At 41.9% G+C, this 22669-nt stretch overlaps 1 pseudogene; it reads left to right on the forward strand.

Moving 5' to 3' along the window:
- Positions 1-270: 270 nt before the first annotated feature.
- LOC120289963 overlaps positions 271-22669 on the forward strand; it is a 37748-nt pseudogene continuing 15349 nt past the window's right edge.

Here is a 22669-nt window from a genome sequence, read left to right on the forward strand (position 1 = left end):
ATACGAGGTGCTGGTGCTGGCGCTGGCACCAGGCCACCGTCGCACGCGCACTCTGTCTTGTCTCTTGAAATGTCGGCGACATGCACGGCGCCGCCAATTTCACCGTTGCCCTCATCTCGTGTGCTCCTCCTGAAACGGTGAAGCCTGCAAAGTCCCCTTGGCTTTCTCTCTCTGCGCATGATTCCTTGCTCTCTCTTCTTCCTCAAGAAAGGCACTTCTCCGACCGACTCTCCCGGCCATATCATCCATCCCCCGGCCATCTCATCCACCATGCCTTTCTCTGTCAACCCATCTGCCCTTCCATCTCCGTCATCTTCCAATCTCTCCCATGGCTACCTCCACGGCGACCTCGACCTCCACATCATCTCCGCCTCCAACCTCCCCAACATGGACATGGTCTCCGGCCGCCTCCGCCGGTGCCTCTCCGCCTGCGCCCGGCCTCCCCGCTCCCCCGACCCTGCCCCTGCCTCCCCATTCCTGGACCGCAGCGACCACGACGCCCGCTGCCCAGGGAAGGTCATCACCTCCGACCCCTACGTCACCGTCCGCGTCCCCCACGCCCCCATCGCCCGCACTCGCATCCTCCACAACATGCAGAACCCCTGGTGGGACCAGCGGTTCCGTATCCCCCTGGCTCACCGCGCCGTCGACTTGGAGTTCCGCGTGAAGAACAGCAACCTGTTCTGCGCGCAGCTGATCGGCACTGTTAATATCTCGGCGCGAGAAATTAAATCTGGCGAGGTCATCTCCGGTTCGTTCCCGCTGAGAGGACCCTTAGCGAAGCCGAATTCCCGCCTCCAGCTCGAGCTGAAGTTCACGCCCGTGGAGAAGAACCCGGTGTACCAGTTCGGCATTGCCGGAGATCCTAACCATCGGGGAGTGAGGCACACTTATTTCCCCTTGAGAAAAGGGTGTGGCCTCAGGCTGTATCAGGACGCTCATGTGGTCGATGGGATGTCGCCTTATATTGAGTTGGAGAGTGATGCTGGAGGCGTCTATAGGCATGAGAAGTGTTGGGAGGATATTTGTCACGCCATATCTGAGGCTCACCATTTGATATACATTGTTGGTTGGTCGGTTTCTTATAATATTAAGCTCACTAGAGAGCGTACCCAGACCCGGCCAATGCCGCGAGGTGGGGACTTGACGCTTGGTGAATTGCTCAAGTATAAGTCAGAAGAGGGGGTGCGCGTTTTGTTGTTGATTTTGGATGATAAGACTTCGCGTGACAAGCATTTTATTAACAAGGTGAGAAGTTGTTTGTTTAAGTTGGATGGCGCTTGATCACATGCTTCCATCTGCTTATTTTAGTATATTGAGGTGGCATGTGGCATCGGCGATTACTATGTTGTTGTTGGTCCTGTTGTCCAGAGTATAATAATGGTTAGTGTATTTGCTACGAGGACCACTTGTGTAGTGAGGAATTAGGGGATAGTGTCTCTCTCTTTGTTCCCGATATTGTCCCTACAAATGAATAAGGGTGCACGGCGGCATTTCTTGCAGGAAGGGGTGATGCAGATACGTGATGAAGAAACTAGAGATTTTTTCAAGAATTCTTCAGTGAACTGTGTGTTCGCGCCGCGTAATGCCAGCAGTAAGCTTGGCTATATTAAACAGCAGGTATGCTTTTCCTTGAATTCTTGCAGTTTCACCACATGGACCTTTTATCAAAATCTAGAGATTAGCACTAGCTTTGGACAGACGGGGTCTCTTTGTCATTTGGGTCTCTTTGTCATTTGCCATTGCCTGGCCCACTCATAGAGCTAATGTCCCTTTTCATACTTTTAAAGTTGAACACTTGTTTATGAAGTTTCCTTGCAATTTTGGGGTACCGTAAAGGTACTCTACTTTCTAAGGAAGATTCTGTGCTACACATAGTCCTCATTCATTAATTTGGAATGATTATCTTAAGGGATAAGCTTTGCTTTGTACTGTGCATTCGTTTTACTTAAACATGGCTGCATAAATCTTGTGAGAATGGACGCTTTATCCTCTTTCTTGCTGGAGTTCCTTATGTGGTGTTGTGGTAATTCTGATAACCCAGATAACTGTTACAAGCTTGGACTGTATTATTTTTTTCTCCAGGTTGTTGGATCCATGTTCACACACCATCAAAAATGCGTCCTAGTGGACACCGAGGCATCGGGTGATTACCGAAAAATAACTGCATTTATCGGAGGAATTGATCTCTGTGACGGGCGATATGATACACCTGAGCATCGGCTATTTCGCGATCTTGACACTGTTTTTAAGGATGACTTTCACAATCCTACATTTCCTGTGAGTCGTTTGTCTATGCTTTTTGCCAAGCAGCTTTTCTTTTCTATTAAATACTCTTGTGTGAACTGTCTTATAATGTAGGTCAAATTTTAGGCTCTGGAGTGATAGAAGTCTTTTGAGCCCGTTCTTTTTCCCAACTTTCCTGCATGAAGAGTGGCGTGATACTTGTACTCAAGAACTGATGTACCATCTCCATTATAACAGTCTGCCTATTTCTAATTATATTAACTTTGTCGCATATGATGAATTACGATCATAAGTGTCGTGGTAGCATTAAAATTTTAAGAGTTAAATGATAATTAAAATCTGTGAATTTTTATAACCTTGTTTTTCAGAATTTATTGTCTTTCACATTTATGAGCATATAGTGAACTTAACCTTTGACAGCCTTGCGAAAGGCACAAAAGCATATTTAAACTTCTGGATTATGAAAGTGGCCGGAGGCCACAAGTTCTAGTCTATTTCTTGAATTTTTCACGATACAAGTGAGCTCTTTGTATCATTTCAATCTTAATTTGTTCCATGGACAAGTATAACATGAGCGAGATAGATTCAACTAAATTAAGTTTTTGTACTTGTTGAGTCAAGCATTAAATTGCGAAAATGTTCCTTGGACTTTGGTACCATTGGTAGTTGCTGCACAAGTTGGTATTATCTCTTGATTTTCTTCCAGTGAGTGTCTTTACTTTGTATCTGTCAGGCTGGAATGAAAGCTCCAAGACAACCGTGGCACGACTTGCACTGCAGGATTGAAGGGCCTGCTGCATATGATGTACTGATGAACTTTGAGCAACGTTGGAGGAAAGCATCAAGATGGTTTGTCAAAAGGAAAAAAAAATCGGCCTTATTAAAAATAGGCCGTATCTCTTGGATATTGAGTCCTACATCGACTGAGTCACATGATAGCACACGTCTAGGCAATTAGGTGAAGAACATCATATTAATGGACCTGTGCTGGAGTAGGAATCTCTCTCTAGTTCAAACTTAAAGCTGCAGAATCTTATAGTTACATTTGTATATATTGAAAAAAGATGCAGTAGTAGACAGAAGCATTCAGACAGCTTACATTCAGGCAATTAGGTCTGCTCAACCTGCAGGTGAATATCATGACTTTTATGTTGCAAGTACACGTTTCCTATCTATATTTGAGATATATTTGTAGTTGGAGAAAAAATATTGAGTACCGCTCAAAAAATTGGTTAAATGCGTTTTATTGTAGAAATGTCCTATGAAGTCGCTGAGGTGATTTGGCATTGGAGCCTTGAAGATTGCTAGCAAAATTAGAGCTAAGCAGAGATTTGCTGTATATATTGTCATACCAATGTGGCCTGAAGGTGATCCCAAGTCAGCTGCAATCCAAGAGATTCTCTTTTGGCAGGTAGGTGCAGACATGAATGTGTTTTTGTAGATGTGCGTAAACTTTGGTGCTTTTGTTTGATAGGGAAGATGGCGAGAGGCAGTATATAGAGCACGATGGACAAGGACACTCTTTACATGACGATGGGCAGAAATTACTACATACTATAGAGTAGCAAATACTACGTAATTGATGATTCCATTTAGGTGTCCAGCCAATTAGAGAATATGCTTTCTCACTAATTCCGGATGTCTATGCTTAATGCTGTGCAAAGTATTCTCTAATACCATCTCCCACTCCTCACACACCACATTAGCCATAAAATACTAAATCGAATAGTTATACAAAATATTATGTGTTTCTAATTCTCTGGTGACTGAAATCTCACATAATCTGATTCTTTTACACTATTTTCCTTACTTTTTTCCCAGAACCAGACCATGCAAATGATGTATGAAGTTGTTGCACGTCAACTGAAGCAAATGGCGCCTGGTGATTCTCATCCTCAGGACTACCTTAACTTTTACTGTCTTGGTAAAAGGGAAAATAATTCTGGTCAACCTTCTCTAGATGATGCGGTAATGCATTTTACAGTATGTTTTTGACTAGTTTTCATGTCCTTGAAACATGCGAATGGTCTATTGATCAATAGTTACATTTGCAAGCCCGGGACCCCATTCAGCGGTGCATGAATGCCTAGACAACGTGGTTCATAGAGTTGTAATTGAGCTGAGTCAAGTCAATACGGTGCAAAGCTCGAGCTCGACTCGACCTGCATCCTCGGGGCTTGAAACTCAGCTCGAGCTTGATCACATATAAAATATTTTGGATTGAGCTTGACTCAATTATAATAGTGTTATATATGAACTTGAGCTTGAGTTTTGGTAAGCTCAGATGGTAGGTTGTTGATGTTGTCTTGAATTCCACGAAGTTTATTTCCTATTTTAGACCTATCTACATGGGATTTCATGGGAAATAGTCCTAATTCAATGTAATTGGAATATGCCATGATATTCCTAATTTTGGGAGGATAATTACCAAAGATTTGTTAGTTAGTTTCATAAACTAATAAGATCTTTAGGGTGGAATTCCTTTCCTATTAGGATTAGGGAAGTGGGAATTCGAGGATCTATTTGTTTAGCATCGTACCTTGTATGTAAATATTTTCTAATAAGAAATCCTCCCCCGGTGGATGTAGGCGGATGTTTTTGCCGAACGACGTAAATCTTTGTGTTCTTAATTATTCTTGTTTTTTCTTTTTCATCTCATCTAGTTAAGGTGCTCTTTTGCACATCAATTGGAATTAGAGCAATCCAAGTTCTTTATTCATGTACTACGAGTTTTGATTAGATGGCTGGACAGGGTTTGACTATTTGATTCCATATCAAATGACTCACTGGGAAGAATAATTTTACACTATGGCAAAGAAGGACAAAGGATCCGTTGATTCAATAGATTTATAAAAGGTTCTTCTCAGAAGATCAAACAAGCCGGCCACCATCACCGATGATGATTGGGTCGACATGGAGGAGAGGGTGTGCAATGCGATTCAATTGAATCTATCGGATAAGGCCCTTTCATATGTGGTGGAAATCAAGTCTGCTCTAGAGGTATGGCTCAAACTCAAAAGCATCTACATGATGAAATCCTTCGTTCTTGAAAGAGATATTGTATTCGCTTTAGATGAGTGAATGAGGAGATCTATTCGAACACCTCAACTTGTTCAATCGAATGATTAGTGAACTTACAAGCTTGGAGATTATGAATCAATTAGAGACTTAAGTGATATATTGGGAGAAATACTTCATTCTTGCGCAATAAGAGAAGTTAGGATTAAGGACTTGATTATACTAGTTAATCACTAATGCTTATGGTTTGAGTTTTTAACTTCCGATACTAATTGATTTAATTTTGTTTAAATATAGCAATCTTGATTATACTAGTTAATCACTAAGTTCTAATTTTGTTTAAATATAGCAATCACGAGTTCTAAGATTCAATTCCTAATCAAATTGAGGAGATAGAAATCCATACATCACAAAGGCATTATAAAGGAAATAAGTCAATATTTTCTTCCAATAAGTTAAACACAATTTTTTTTTTTTTTTTGGGTTTTTCCAAGGTTTTCTATGTATTTACGGAGAAAACTAATGAAAAACCATATTTTTTGTGAAAAACCATATTTTGTGGTCTTTTTTTCTATTTTTGGAAAACATAAAAAAAAATCGGATTTTTCTATTTTTTGGAAAATATAAATTCTTTTTCTGATTTTTTTAAATAAAATGGTTTTTATTTTTATGATTTTTATTATTACAATATTTTTATATCAGAATAATATTATTTAAAAACGACCCGGGTCGGATTCCCGGGTTGGGACTGACCCGGATCGTCCACACCAACCAGATGGGCCTGAAACAGGGGCCCAGCTCAGAGCTTCCCCTTTTTAAAAATAAACCCAAGCCCTTTTTAAACAAAACTGGGCTCACTCTTAATTAAAAGCAAATGCCCGGCCCAAGTTCAACCGGCCCATGCGCCACCAGCTAGAAATCCTACTCGATTAAGACCCGCACCCGACCCGGCACGAGGCCGCCTCCTTCTGTGTCTCTCTGCGGCGCCGATGGGGGTAGCTGGGACGTCACCCGGCGGCAGTTCGGCGTCGACGCAGCGGGGCGGCAGTAGCGGGCTGTTCGAAGGGGCCAAGATGTAGCAGGTGGTGGCGGATGGGGGAAGGCTGAGCTCGCTACGGGCTAATCGCAGCGAGTAGCGAAGGAGATGACGGCGGGTTCGACGGCGTAAGGCTCGACTGTGATCAGCGGGCGGTTGGGTTGTCACTAGACAGAACGACGACGGCTATGGGCGCGGGCGGTGAAGGGATCGACGAGAGCAAGCCTCGTCGTTGGTGGCTGCATGGCGGTGGCGTCGGGCTAGGGAGCCGAGGTGGAACAGCAGCAGGGGTTGCGGGCCACGACGGGGCGGATCGCGGCGATGGTCAGAGCGGCTAGCTCGGTTGTCGTCGACTCCGGGGCGGATTACGAACAGCAACAACTCGAGCTCGCGGGGGTAGTGCGGAAAAACTCACTGCCCCCAGTTCTCCCTCGGACTTGCTTGCTCTCAGTCCTCCTCCGATCTCCCTCCTTTCCGGCTTGCTCGCTCTCGGGGGAAGTCCTCTAAGCTCGCTGCCCTCTCTCTGTGTCCCTTCTTCCTCCTCGACCTCCCCCTCCTTTTATAGGCGAGGAGGCCGGTCGACGGAGGAGCCTCGACTGCCGATTCTTGGCGTGCCGACTGACCTCTCCCCGTCGGCCGAACCGATGTCTTCTCCGTGGAGGCCTGCTCGGCAGTGAAGTCGACGTCCCTTCCGTCTGGGTTTCTCGTCGGATTTGATGGCACGTCCTCTCCGTCGCCGGCCTACCTTGGTCTGCCTCAGTAGGGCTTCTTGTGCACGTGGGTTGCTGGAGGAGGAAGGAAGGAGAAAGGAGAAAGGCGCACGGACCGGGCCGGGGAAAAAAAGCTGGGCCCTGGGCCCGCGTGAGGGGAAAAGAAGAAGAAGGGGCTGGGATGAAAGCCCAGCCCCCGTGGGCCCTTTTTAAAAAAAAATATATATATATATATATATATATTAATTTATCTGAAGATAGGTAAAAAAGAGAGAATAAAGTAGGAAATAAAACTTAGTAGATGCAAATAATATTAATGCGTAGGTGATGCAAAAAATATTTTTATTAGGGCCCAATTGGTCCTTAGTTTTCTTATGTAATTTAATCCAAAATACTTAAACTAAAATTTAGGTGTCAACAAAAAGTTCAAAGGAATATGCTCTGTGTGTAATGAGGAAGGGGATATCAAGAGATTCTATATAAAGAAGAACGAGAAAAAAAAGAAGAGCTCAGATGAAGCAAGTGTAGTCAACATACCTATGATGGGGACGTCTTGTCCATATCGTTGGGGAAGGACATGTTCAAAAATTCGTGGATTTTGGACTTTGGATGCCCTTATCATATGTGGCCTTATTGAGAAGCCTTCAATGAATACAATGCATATGATGGTGGTTCAGTTCTTATGAGGAATGATACTTTGTGTAAGATTGTGGGAGTTGGAGCCATGACAATTAGGATGTTTGATGGCATAATTAGAACCTTGGCAGATGTCATAATGTACTGGGTCTACGGAAGAATCTAATTTCATTGGGAGCACTTGAATCCAATGGATGCAAGTACTTAGCTCAAGGTGAAGTCTTAAAGAAGATCAATGGAGCTCTGGTTGTTCTAAAGAGACGGAGGCACAGTAACCTATTTCAACTTATGGGAACCTTAGTATAAGGTGGAGCATTTGTGTTCATGGATGCTAGCAGGGAGATAGATAACACCTATACATGGCATATGTTCTCAAGCATATGAAGGAAAGAGGATTGATGGAACTTCACAAAGAGGAATGCACTCCAATGTATGAACACATGCAAATTAGATTTCTGCAAATTTTGTGTGTTTGGAAAACAATGTAGAGTACGGTTTGATGTTGCAACTCATACGAGCAAGGGCATGCTCGAGTATGTATTTTTAGATGTATCAGTTCTTCACCAATAAAGTCAAAAGGCGGGAAGGAATACTTCGTGACATTCATTGACGACTTTCTCTTAGAAATTTGGGTCTACTTCATGTGACACAAAAGTGAGGTCTTTGACAAGTTCAAAGAATGGAAAGCTGAAGTTGAGACTTCAATGTGGAAGAAGCTTAAGTGCTTGAAACCGAACAATGGATGAGAGTACAAATTAGCATCGCCACATGGAGTTTTGCAAGAATGAAGGGATTAAACGTCACGTCACAGTTCTGAATATGCTCCAACAGAATGGCGTAGCGGAAATGATGAACCATACCTTATTAGAGAGAGCTCAGAGCATGAGGTTGCATGCGGAATTAAGCAAAGAGTTTTGGGTAGAAGATGTTTGCATGGCATGTTATCTTGTAAATCAGTCTCCATCAACTGAATGCAAAACTCCCGAATAGGTATGGACTGATAAAACTGTCAATTATTTCTAATTTAAGAATATTTGCTTGTCCTACTTTGTAGAGTTCAAATCACTTAAAGTTGGATCCAAAGTCAAAACAATGCATATTTCTTGGTTACAAGAAAGGAGTAAAAGGCTACAAATTATGGGATCTAAGTGAAATGAAAGTTTTGACAAGCAGGAATGTTGTGTTCAATGAATCTGCAATGTTGAAGTCAAGCCGCGTCCCACACATGTCTACTGAAGAGGAGTGATAACTCTATTATTAAGGTTGAGCTTGAAGCCAGAGAATTTGTAGAGAATGGCAAGTCATTAGATGACGCTTCAGAAGTTAAAGAAATGGTAGAAGTTTCTCGTACCATCCCAACGGGTTGAGGAAGGCGCACTCTCAAAGCACTGGAGAGGTACAATTTTGAGGACTGGGTTGCTTATGCTCTTACCGTAGGCTCTAATGATCCAAGCTCCTATCATGAAGCTTTGAAAAGTGATTACAAAGAAAAGTGGATGACTATGATGATAGAGGAGATGGAGTCGTTACAAAAGAATGAGACATGGAAATTTGTGGAGAAGCCCAAGGATCGGCAATTCATTGGCTACAAATGGGTTCTTCGAAGAAAGGAAGCAACAACGAAGAAAAGGCAACATAAATACAAGGCTTGACTTGTTGCTAAGAGCTATGCACAAAAGGAGGAGATCGATTATGATGAAATATTTTCTCCGATTGTAAAACGCATGTCAATTTGCATTTTACTAGCAATGGTAGCTGTGTGTCGCTTGGAGCTCAAGCAGCTAGATGTGAAGATGACATTCCTTCATGGCGACTTGGAGGAGAAGATTTGCATGGGCTATGCACAAAAAGAGATCACTTTACTGTTTGAAGCAGTCTTTGAGGCAATGGAATAAAGTGTTTGATTCTTTCATGTTTCGTATTGACTACATGAGGAGTGTGCATAGAGTTTTTGGTGATAAGTCGTTTATTCAGTTGATATTCCATGTTGATGATATGTTGATTGTTGCATGAAAAATGAGACATCCTTTCCCTAAGGTCTCAGTTAAGCAACGAGTTTGAAATGAAGGATCTTAGTGCTGCAAAAAGGATCATTGGCTTGGAAATCTTTTGAGATAGATGTGTAAGTAAGTTTTTGGTGAATCAAAAGAAGTATGTTGAGAAGGTCTTGGAGTGGTTCAACATGGGGAAGGCTAAGTCGATTTGTACACCCTTAGCAAATCACTTCAGATTATTCGAGAAACAATGCCATAGTTCGCATGAGCAAGTTGTAAATATGTCTTGAGTACCCTATGCTAGTGCAATAGGGAGCCTCATGTATGCTATGGTCTGTAGCAGACCAGATTTGGCTCATGTAGTGAGTCTCATCAATTGATACATGAGTAAGCCAGGTAAGAAGCATTGGGAAGCCATTAAGTGGATCTCTCCTTATTTGGCTGGAACTACCAAAATGGGTTTGATGTTCAGTTCAAAGGGAGAATTGATCGATTTAGCAAGTTATGTCGATTTGAACTTTACTGGTGATTTGGACAAGCGAAGTTCCATCATGAGATACATCTTCACTCTTGGAGGTGGAGCTGTTTCACGGAGGGCAATGCTTTAGTCTACTATAGCACTGTCTACAACTAAAGTTGAGTTTATGGCAGCAACTAAGGCTACGAATGAGGGAATTTGGCTTACCGGTTTGGTCACAGAGTTGGGTTTAAAGTAGGAACGTGCTATACTATATTTTAATAGCCAAAGTGCAATATGTCTCATGAAGAACCAAGTGTTTTATTCTAGAACGAAGCACATTGAAGTTCGGTACCACAAGACTCGAGAATTTATGGAGAATGGTAGCATTGCTCTAAAAAAAATCCATACTAAAGATAATCTTGCGGATATGCTCATGAAGATGGTTACTATGGAGGGAGTTGGTTTTTCTCACTCATCATTGAAGTTGATGGAGGCCGCACTAGTCTAGGTGTGGGCGTACTTTTGCAAAAGTACGGTGGAGGAAGATATATATATTCATTTTCATGGTTTGAGTAGAGGCTTATGGTTGTTTCAAGCTAAAGTTGGAGATTTGTTGATGTTGTCTTGAATTCCACAAAGTTTATTTCCTCTTTTGGACCTATCTACATGGGATTTCATAGGAAATAGTTTTAATTCAATGTAATTGGGATATGCCATGATATTCTTAATATTTGAAGGATAATCGCTATAGATCTATTTGTTAGTTTCCTAAACTGATAAGATCTTTAGGGTGGAATTCCTTTCCTATTGGGATTAAGGAGGTGGGGATTTGAGGATTTATTTATTCAACATCGTTCCTTGTAGCTAAATACTCTCTAATAAGAGATCATCCCCCCCAAAGTGAATGTAGGCGGATTTTTTCACCAAATCACGTAAATCTATGTGTTCTTAATTATTCTTGTTTTTTTCTTTTTCATTTCACCTAGTTAAGGTTCTCTTTTGCACAACATAGGTCGATCCATGAATATGCTTTCGCAGATTTATGTAGATTTTGGTGCTTTGTTTGATAGGCAATATGGCGAGAGGGAAGATAAAGAGTATGATGGACAAGGACTCTCTTTACATGTTGATGGACATAAATTACTACATAGTACCAAATACTAAGGAATCGATACCATTTAGGCTGCACATGACAACGCTTCTTGGTTGGGGAAGAGTTTTTTTTTTTTTTCCAGAAATAGTTCTTTTCTATTTCCATTTCAGGGAACAATTTCTGAGTAAAAGAATCCATTTGGTAACTACACAAAATTTCTACTCTTGGAATAGAAAAAGAATAGAAATGCATTTGGTAACGCAATGATTCTTTTTTGTATTTATTCGTTTTTTATTCTTGCTCATGAATCGCCGACCACCAATCGTCGCCGATTGCCGCCCGCTACCGCCGTTGCACGTCCGCCGACCGTTGACCGTCATTGCCGACCGCCACCACACAACCCATCGGTCGCCACTACCGATCGCTGGTCGGTGGTGGCGATGGCGGCGGGTAGTTGGAGGTGGCCGCGACAAGAGAGAGGAATAAAAGAAAAATAAACAAGAAAATTGGCTTATTTCTAAAAGTTGTTCCCGGGAACAAGAAGCAATTTTTTTTTGCTTCTCATTTTTGCTCCAAATCTATTCCCGAGCTAATTTTCTATTCCGGAGAATAGAAAAACAACTTGGCGTTACCAAACGGATTTATATTCTTTTTTTGTTCCGGGGAACAAAAGAACAGAAATTTAGAGAAATAGAAACGTTACCATGCGCTGCCCTAACATCCCTACTTCCATCCCATTCCATAAACAAGCCATCTTCTAACTCAAGAATTGATGGTTTCGGGCATCGTCTCATCCTCTCCATCACAATAATCTAGTGACCATCTTACAAACTGAAAAGTAAGAGATGAGCCAAAACCCAGTAAATGAAATCTTTAATTTTAAGTTAGAAAAATCCTCTTACCAGTTCAGCTAATACAAGTAAAGAGAATGTATAACAATCAAATAAGTAAGATAAGAACATGAGTGGAATTTACCTTTCACATTTTCATATATAACGGCAATCATCATACAATAATGCTTCCATTTAAACTCATGCATATGGTATACCATGTTCTAATGCAAGGTAACAAATTAAACATCATATGATTCTATACATGCACATGAACATGCATTATATTCATTTAACTTTTTCTCCCGAACTCTTTGAAGGCATCCCAACCACTAGGACATCTTACAAACTTTAATCACGGGATATGGTCATACACCACTATATGGGTAACAAAAACACATTATTTTCATGTACAATGCACATGTTAACATTGATCTTTTTTACATCAATAATGAAATAAACAATCATTTCAACAATCAACCTCCAATGCATAATCACTTTTCATGCATAGCCTTATTTCGTTATTTTTATAATCACATAAGTAAAAGATGAGGATTATAAGCTTATCTCACCTCCTTTTTTATCATACCTTTTTAATGTGCACATCATAATAGCATGCATATTTTTCTAATTGTACAAGGAAACGGGTTCATATTTCAATAGAATCCGATGTATAAATGAACATGTTCAGATTGAGTAAAATCTAATCATATAAATGAACATGTCTAGACTGAGTAAAATCTGATCGTACAAATGAACATGTTGTTGTTGTTGTTAAAGTCTAGATAATCATACAGATACATTTAGGCTAAGTGAAAATGATAAAATAAAAAAGCGGATTTACAAATGAACAAACTCGGACTTAGTAAACATCCAGTAGAACGAATGAACAGATTTTGACTCAATAAATTTTGGGAGAACGAATAAAAAGATTTTGACTATTCATAATAAAACATAACGAAACATAATGGACATCCAAGAAGTCATCAAGATAAATATGGAAAAACACAAATTTTGACCATTCAGAATGAAATAAAACAAAGTAGAAGGAATATATTCTATTTATTCAAAACAAAATAGAACGGGTAGAACTTTGACTAGTTAAGTTCTAGCAGAACAAGCAAAACAAGAAGAAATAATAATTATGTCTGGATAAATTCTGGTAGAACGAACATGTAATATGATTCTTCTAGATTTTAACTCAACATTTTCACTTACCATTTCGACACAAATCAAGAAAATTGATTACATCCATTTAAACATGCACAATATAATCAAGGCTAATTAGTAATCACTATACTCATAACATGCACATCAAAGTCTCACCTCACAACAAACCAACCAAGTTAATGTTTTAAGGAGATTGAACTACCTTAATGCCTAGAAACTTCACGTACCTCAAACAAATGTGAACAAGCAAAGGCCGAGACCACCTCTTGACTCATGAAAATTAAGATCCAAGGAAGAATTTACTTGTAAAGGTTGATGATGGCATGATACATTTGGGTAGACTTTTAGTCTCCTCTTTTCTCCAAAGTTAAGAGAATGCCTTTGCTTTAAGGGTACATTAGTTCTTCCTTCTATATGTGGCATGCCTAATCTTGAGACAAGAACAAGTGTCATGGAGTTTGCATGTAATGGAGATGACTAACCTAAAATGAAATGACGGTTATGATAGGTGTCTTGATTACAAACCTTCGCCCCATACGTGGCCAAAGAAAAAATAAGGGAAGATGACTCATCTTAGAGAGAGTCTTCCCAAAATCTTAGGTGTTAAAATTACTAAGAGACCTTGTTTTGAGAGGACACTTGGGTAGGTATGAGACATTACAAGAATATGTGGGCATTTTATGAGCTCTCATGCAAATCTTTTTCAAGAGACCTCATGCAAACTTCTCTTAAGAGACATGTGATCTCTCATGCAAATGATTTTAAGAGACAAGTGGCTTATAGATAATGCCATCTGAGAACAACTCATTCTCCTTTAGCCACGTGTCACGGCCAAGAGGTTTCCAGTGCTAAAGGGCTGTGCCTTGCCGCGAAGGACCTCCTGCGTCCACTTGGATTTCCAACGAGACTTCTTTCAAAACTTTTCAAGGGCGGGCGATACCGTCATTACGACAAATTCTAGAAGTCTCTAGCTATTTATGTTTGTAGTTGGTAGCTATCATTAGTGTCGGTAGATAAGGCGGTGCAATCTCATCCGTGGGATGAATTCTAGATCAACTGATGTAATCAGAGGGCCTCTAGTATAAGAATGAGTGCTCTCCCCCTCATTTGTAACCATTCAACTATTTCAGCAATACAAAACTCCTTTCTTTCCAGAGCTCCTCTCTCTAGAGACTTTCTCTCTCTACGATCCGGGTAAAGCAAGCGAGTGTGCGATCGATCGAGCAAGGATTGGCTTAGGTGATCCAAAAGAGCCTGAGTTGCCGCGCAATCACGATCCCAATTGATCAGCCCGTGACAAGTGGTATCAGAGCAAATGAGAGATCTGTTTCAAGGGATCGAGGAGCGTCAATTGTTCAAGAGAATGTTGAGCCAAGATGCTGTTATAGATGGAGAGGCCGTGCAAGTCAAGGAGACCCGCGGCCGAACGAAGAAAAGAGAAGCCTCGATGGACACCATAGCTGCGTTGGATGAGAAGCTTACGAAGGTCCGAAATGCCATGGTTGAGTTCATGGAAGGTCTTGACGATGTGCGAGACCGCATCATGGAGGTTGAAACCTCACTCCGTGAAGATTTCACGACTGGTCTCAACGAAGCTATAGCCCCATTGCACGACAAGGACGAAGCCCTTGAAGCATCGATCGATGTGTTGAAAGAGCGCGTCTAAGTGATCGAGGAAGAAAGCCCTCGTAGGGATGAGGTCGAAGCCATGAAGGCGGAGATCCAAGAGCTCAAGACCAAGCTCGCCCTATGCAAGTTGAGAATCACCAATGGAGCGATGCCCACACAAGCAGTGCCCAAACTTGAGGTGTCGAAGCCAAAAGAATTCAAAAGCGACCGATCCGCCAAGGAGGTGGACAACTTCGTTTGGAGCATGGAGCAATACTTTGGTGCCATCAACATCCAAGACGAGTTGATCAAGGTAGAACTGCTTCGATGTTCCTTTCCGATACCGCAATGCTTTGGTGGCGCAATAGATGCGACGAGATGAAGCGTGGCGCCAATCCCGTGGACACATGGGATGACTTCGTGAGGGAGTTCTGAGACTACTTCTTCCTCGAGTTTGCTCAACAAGAAGCTTGTAGCAATCTCATCGCCTCGAACAAAGGGGCACAATTCGAGAGTACGTTAAGGGGTTCACGGAGCTCAAACTCCAAAATCCGCAACCTAGTAGAGGAGGAGGTTCTCAGAGCATTCATGGATGGACTGAAGCCGTGGGCACACCTCAAGCTCAAGCAACGGGATGTGATGAGTCTTGCGAGGGCGCTAAGCATGGCAAAATCCCTCATCGACCTCACTAAAGCCGAACCGAAGAATCGAGCAAGAGATTGGAGGTCGGATTAATCCTTCAAGAACGAAGGAAGAAGCACTCCCCGAGGCGCACATGATCAAGGTGGTCGAGTCAAGACATGGGGAGAAGGAACTTCCAAGCTGTCCTTCCAAAGGGGCCGACCACAAACGTATTGCACAACGAGTAAATTTGATCAACCCTTGCCTTCTTCTTGCTTCATTTGCAAAGGTTCGCATTGGACCCAAAAGTGCCTGAAGAAGGGCAGAATCAATGCCCTCCTTACCATCGAAGAAGAGGAGGAGCCCAAAGAAGAAAAGCGGCAAATCCGGCTTGGAGGCATGAAAGTTGTCAACTCCGTCCAAGCTCGATCGCTGTCCAAATAAGAGCAAGCTGCTTCGAATTCGGACATGTTCTTCGTGGAGGTCAAAGTGCGCGGTTGAACATGTTCATGTTGACCAAAGTGGCAAAAGCTTTAGGACTTCGCGTTGAGCTAACCAGGAATTCATTCAAGGCCATCAACTCGGAGGGGCTCAAAGGCGTAGGATCAACTCCTGATGTGGATGTCCAAATTGGCAGATGGAAAGGCAAACTATCATTCGAGGTAATTCCTCTCAACGATTATGATCTCATTCTAGGAATGCAATTTTTCCATAGCGTGAGGTCCATGATTGACATGAGGATCAAGTGCATCATGATCCTCGATCCAAAATGCCTTGCCATGATCCCCATGATGAAAGGGGTGGTCGACACCAAGACCATCGCCACGATCCGATGCCTTAACAAGAGCTTGAAAGCCGAGAAGCGCATGCACAACCCGCCACCCATGGAAAAGCCGAAGGTAGAGTTGGATTCTACTCCAACTCACGCCATGCCGATCCAAGTGCTCTTTCCCGAGGTCGAGTACTCACCGCGTGCCATGCCCAAGCCAAAGATGGAAGGTGTGTCCATCGTTCGTGAGCGTCCGAGCAAAGCAAAACCAAAAGAAGAGAGCCCGGTGCTCATGCCAGAAAGGCCGCCCGTCGAGCTGTGAGTGACGAGGGCGTCGCTCAAGTGAGCGGGGGAGAATGTCACAACCAAGAGGTTTTCAGTGCTAAAGGGCCATGCCTTATTGCGGAGGACCTCCTACACTCGCTTGGATTCCCAACGAGACTTCTTCCAGAACTTTCCAAGGGCAGGCGATACCATCATTACGACAAATTCTAGAAGTCTCCAGCTATTTATGTCGGTAGTTGGTAGCTGTCATTAGTGTCGGTAGATGAGGCGGTGTGATCTCGTCCGCTGAATGAATTCTAGATCAACAGATGTAATCAGAGGGCCTCTAGTATAAGAAGGGGTGTCCTCCCCCTCATTTGTAACCATCCAACTATTTCAGCAATACAAAACTCATTTCTTTCCAGAACTCCTCTCTCTAAAGACTTCCTCTCTCTATGATCCAGGTAAAGCAAGCGAGTGTGCGATCAATCGAGCAAAGCTTGGCTTAGGTGATCCAAAAGAGCATGAGTCACCACGCAGTCACAATCCCAATCGATCGGCCCATGACACATGCATATGAGTAAACCTCTATACATTTTACCCGAAGTAAAGATGATTATCATAACCGAATAACCCATGACATCATTTGTATAAATAAATAATGATTAGTACTAATCATTGTCGCGACCAAATTTTCGGGGGTGAACCACCTAGGGTTTGGCTAATGGATTGCTAAGCCTAGACTTAACTCGGGCTCTCCCAATCCCGTACCAATTCGCGACTTAGGTTTGAATTCTTGACATGCAATTGATTTTAAATTAGGAGTCGCCACTAATCTATTTTTGGTGGGTCGATTAGAAACCCTAGTAAGGTAACGGGAGATTTACTTTACTCCCACGAACCAGAAACTAAGGGTACGGGGACTTGGTTACGTTAGATTTCTTTAACACCCTTTCGGTACCTTTCTTTTTATTTAAAAAAAAAATTGGCAAGCAATTTGGATTGATTTTAAATCTATTTCCCTAACATGTGAGGTGTTCATGCAAATGCGCAAACCACCAATTTAACACCCAAGAAAACAATTAAAAGATGCAGAACTTACCTCAAAGCAACGAAAACATCTGCAGTGTTAAATTAAAATCCACATCAACAACTCTAGATATGGTTTCCAATTAACAAGCAATTTCTCAATTTTTGTTTTCTCTTTTTCAATGAAAGTATAGTCCATATGCAATGTAATGCTTCTAATCTAATATGAAATGATATGGCATGATGATATGTCCTAAACTATATGAATGAGTAAAAAAAAACTAATGATTTCTTAATGAACATGAATTAAATATGCAATTTAAATTAACCATAATGACTTAATTCTAATGACATGTGATGCAATGCAATGACGCACAAAATTATTTTAACTAAAATGACATGCAACATGCAATTTAATATGCGAGCTATATATCACGCGGCATTTATTAAATGACCTAATCTAATGACAGGCAATTTCTAATTAAATGAACTTAACAATAATCACTAAATGACATGCATTTCATGAATTTAATTCTATATGATATGGGCATTTTTATTTTCCTAACAAAAACATGCAATTTATCTAGTAGAGATTATTTACCTATAATTGATAAACATGCAATCCTAACATGCAATGACGTGCAAAGAATGCCCTAATTCAACATGATATATGCATGATGATTTTTTTGTGTTTTTTTATTAATTCCGAAATTAAAATTTTCACATGATTAAATAATGATAAAATTAACATTCTAAATGAATGTGCTTTCTTTTTTTTGGTTTTCTTTTCCATGATTCGAAATAAAATTATTATTCTAAATATTAAAAAAACCTACTCCTAATTCAAGATTTTTGGATTTTATATTTCAAATAAGATTGCAATTTTAATCCTAACACTGGAAATATTCTAAAGCCAATCTAATCCTAACTCAAATATTTTTGGATTTTTTTTTACAAAAATAAGATTGACTCAACCAACTTAACGATAGGAAATCAAACAAGATAAGATTGATATCTAAAAATCGACGAACCATATATCGCGCATGAGATCGGGTTGCCAATTTTAAATTAAATCGCGAATCAAATCTCGGGCTTGAGATTGGATTGTCGATTTTTGAAGTGATTGCGAGTCGGATTTCGGGCGCGAAAATCGACTGTCAATCTCTAGCTTGAGGGCACTTCCACGTTGGAACATCAATCATATATTTAGGAATAATCCTACTAAAGAAAAAAAGTAAATAAGTGAGAATAACATAAAAATAAAGTAAATAAAAAAAGAAAAGAATTACCTAATGATTTTTTTTTTTTTTTTTTTTTGTTACACGTGGCTGGTGGTGGGTCACCGAAAGGCAGCTGGTTAGAGGTCCTAGCAGGGGGATCGCCGGCGAGGTGGTGCGGGCCGCAGGAGACGCTGGGGCGGAGGTGCAGGCTCGGGTTGAGGCGGATCACCGGCGAAGTGGACACACAGGCAGCAGAACAGGGGAGTCACTCGGGGGGAGACTCGGATCGGCACAGCGGTGGCTTCGTCAGGCGGAGCAGAGGCGCTGGGTTAGCTGAAGCGTCGCAGGAGGAGGGCTGAACAGCAACGCCGGGGCGGAAAGGACTGCGATCCGGCTCAGGTCTAGCTCTGGCGGAGGCCAACGGGCCGAGCTGCAAGTCCCAGGCGAGGCGGAGGCGCGAGCGTCGGGGCTCGTGGACGGAGATCAGCGGCTACGTCGGCGCGGGGAAGGCGGCTCAGCTGTAGCACGGCTCGGGCTTGCTCACGGAGGGTGGAGCGTCGAGGCTTCGGGTCGTCGGGGCAGGGGCGCTAATCGAGGCGGAGGCGCGCGACGGATCGGCGACCGGCTTCGGCGTCGGGACTGGTTGCGACCGCAGGGAGCGGCTCGGCGTCAGGTCATCATTGGAGATGCGGCGCCGGCATAGCGATGGCTCGGCAGCAGGGGAATCAGGCGCTGGGCTGGCTGAGGCAGATCATCGGCGAAAGCGGGGGGCGGCGTTACTGCTCGGAGGCCAGCGGCGCAGCCTGGAGACTGGCGATGCAGGGGACTGGCAGTGCGGATACGCAGCAAAAGAACCCCTTGGAGAAGATGAACAGTAGGGGTCTTGTCAATTGCTTTTTTTTTCTTTTTCCCTCTTCTCCCATCTTCTCACGTCACTTGTTGCAGCTTTCCTCTGTACTTTTTGCTGATTTTTTCCTCTTTTCCTCTCCCACAAACCGAAACCCTCTTCTCTGTTTTCTCTTTTCACTTTTCAATCTTTTTTTACGAAAAGAAGCCCCCCCTATTTTTAGAGTGAAAACCTAATTTGTTCTACCTACGAAGATTTGCATATATTGACCTAATCGCTAAGGATCACCCTTCGAAATGGAGAGATGTGCTCAACAAGAAAATAGCCCCCAAATTCTTTATGAAGATTTTTTAAGATAATTTACTCAACTTTTGATATGGCTTCATTATCCGAAATCTTTCAAAATCTCCTTCCTCAACAAAATATTTTTAACGACTTTTAAAAGATAAGTTAAATATTATTGTAAACAAATAAAAAATAAAAATAATTAAAATTTAGGTGTCAACACTTTTGCCCCTCTTTGAAGGTGAGCTCGCAGAGGTTACCTTCAAAGACAAATTGAGACCTAAATTTTGACTATGCACATGCACTGAATGATTTTTTTTTTTTTTTGAGAAAATGAATCTCATTTTTCTGACGCATGGAAATGCTAATGCAGATGATAAAGGAACTTACCTGGAATGACTTACCTTTAAGGATGGTAGAGTGATTCAAGATAATTGGTGTTACATGTTCAGGACCCGTACCTTTCTACGGTCGCCTAGTAGGGTAGCAAGGTTTTGTAAGAAGACTACTTTCCTAGGACCCGTACCTTTCTACGGTCGCCTAAATGGGGATTCACTTTCCAAGACCCGTACCTATCTACGGTCGCCTGAATAAGGAATCATTTTCCAGGACCCGTACCTTTCTACGGTCGCCTGAATTGAGGTAATTGCTTTTCCAGGACCCGTACCTTTCTACGGTCGCCTGTTAGAGCAATAAGGTTGTCTAGGACCCGTACCTTTCTACGGTCGCCTAAACTGATGTTTTGCTTGGCTAGGACCCAAACCTTTCTTCGGTCGCCTAACGTTGCAGCATAGATTATCTGACCAGGACCCGAACCTTTCTTTGGTCGCCTTAATCAGACTGAATCTGGAGAAAAAATTTTTGGGATAGCTCGATCGAGTGTCGATGTTTTCAAAAGGGAATACCTGCACAATGACAAGTATTTAAGGTATGGATAGAGATACACTTACCCGGTATCATCTCTATTCCTAGGGAAATGTCTTCCGCAAAACATGGTTATAGGAGAAGCAATATGCATTTGTGATCACAAACATGCATTAATTTAAGGGAGGTTCATGTACTATGATTTATATCAAGCCTGCATCACCTAATTTCCATTGGGAAAGATTTCACAAAGAGTGTTCCAATCTGAACACATGAGTATCATGGATGTGCCAAATGGGGGACCTCTTGGTCTGAAAGGACTTTTCACTCATCCTCATTAAGGAGACTCTTTGAGTCAAGGTTATTAAAAAAATGAATGATATTTCACCATCATCCTGGGGTTTACAAGCCAAGAAACATGAGAAATGAAGCAGAAATTATCTTACTCGCACTTCTTCAAGCGATGCTTCCAAACATATGAACTTTTATGTTAATTCAAGCGCCCTAATCTGAAGAGACTCTGTAAGGGACGTAACGTAGGTTGGGTTCATAGGTTGAGAAATGAAAGGATCATTTGGCTCAAAAAGTGTTTATGGGGTCAAAGTTGGTGATCATCTTGACATTTCCAATAATTTTCCTCCCCATCGTCGAAGATTTTATTCACATCACAACTCCACTTATTGCAACATCTCAACATTTTTTTATTGAGTACCACCTTGTTGGAGATACGACTCACTTCATCAATTGTTTGATTTTTTTTCTTTGGGCATTGGCCTTGCTTTTATCAGGCACACTGCTTTTTCATGCCCCATTTTTTTGCACTCTTTTTTTTGACAAAATCTTCATTTTTATCAGCATTGTAAATCATGCTTCTTGAGTGGTTTGATCTTTCTTGCCTTGCCCCAATGTGGGGGATGATCACCAACTGGGTTTAATGTGAAATGAATTCATAGGCTCAATGGGGTTATGCAATGGATAAAGTGTATATGATAGAGAAAGAACTGCTCTTCGTCGTCCTAAGACACTTTAAATTATCGTACAAGTCACACTGTAAAAGCAATACTCGAAGATTGATGCAAGTGTGAATAAAAAATTCCTATCATTCATTTCAAATCTTGTCCTAATATGGGACGACTCTTGACAGGGATAATTTGAAAAGCTCTCCATGTGTGTGGGCTCAAAGGGCTGAACAATGGATATACCTGGAGTGTTTCGGATAGTAGAAGAAACCGCCTCTCATCACCTTGGTTGACGTACCCTTTGCGAGATCATCCTTTTCCTCATGGGCATTGAATTTTTCACACAACTCACTGGGGGTTAGTGTATGGAGGAGGGTTTGCCTTTCATCATTGCAAAGTATCCCATTTGACACATTCAATCTATCTCACACAATTCATCAAGGAAGAAAAATGCAATATTTGCGACAAATTTGAACAATTCAATTCACTAAGGCAATTTATTCATCATAAAATGTTTGCAATTCAACACATGACATGGCAAATTCTATCATGGGTAATATTTCTTGACAGCATCTGAATTAACTAGAGTGGAAAACACACGACCATCCATTTCTGCCAAGATCAAAGCACCGCCATGAAGTACCTTCTTTACCACATATGGGCCATTGTAGTTTGGAGCAAACTTCCTTCCAGGATCTGGAAAAATTGGCAACAGCTTCCTTAGAACAAGGTCATTTACCTCGAAACGTCTCGGCCGCACCTTTCGGTTGAAAGATCTAGCTACTCTCTGTTGATATGCTTGGCCATGGCAGAGAGCCTTCAGTCTTTTCTCATCGATCAAGTTTAACTGTTCAAGTCTTTGTTGCGACCATTCGCCTCGATAACTCCACTTGGGATAATACTGTGGAAGGAATCTCCACTTCCACAGCAAAAACCGCTCCATGCCGTATACCAGAGCAAAAGGAGTTGCCCCGGTAGAAGTACGAATCGATGTCCGATATGCCATCAG

Source organism: Eucalyptus grandis, chromosome 11, assembly GCF_016545825.1.
Source record: "Eucalyptus grandis isolate ANBG69807.140 chromosome 11, ASM1654582v1, whole genome shotgun sequence".
NCBI classification, from domain to species: Eukaryota; Viridiplantae; Streptophyta; class Magnoliopsida; order Myrtales; family Myrtaceae; genus Eucalyptus; species Eucalyptus grandis.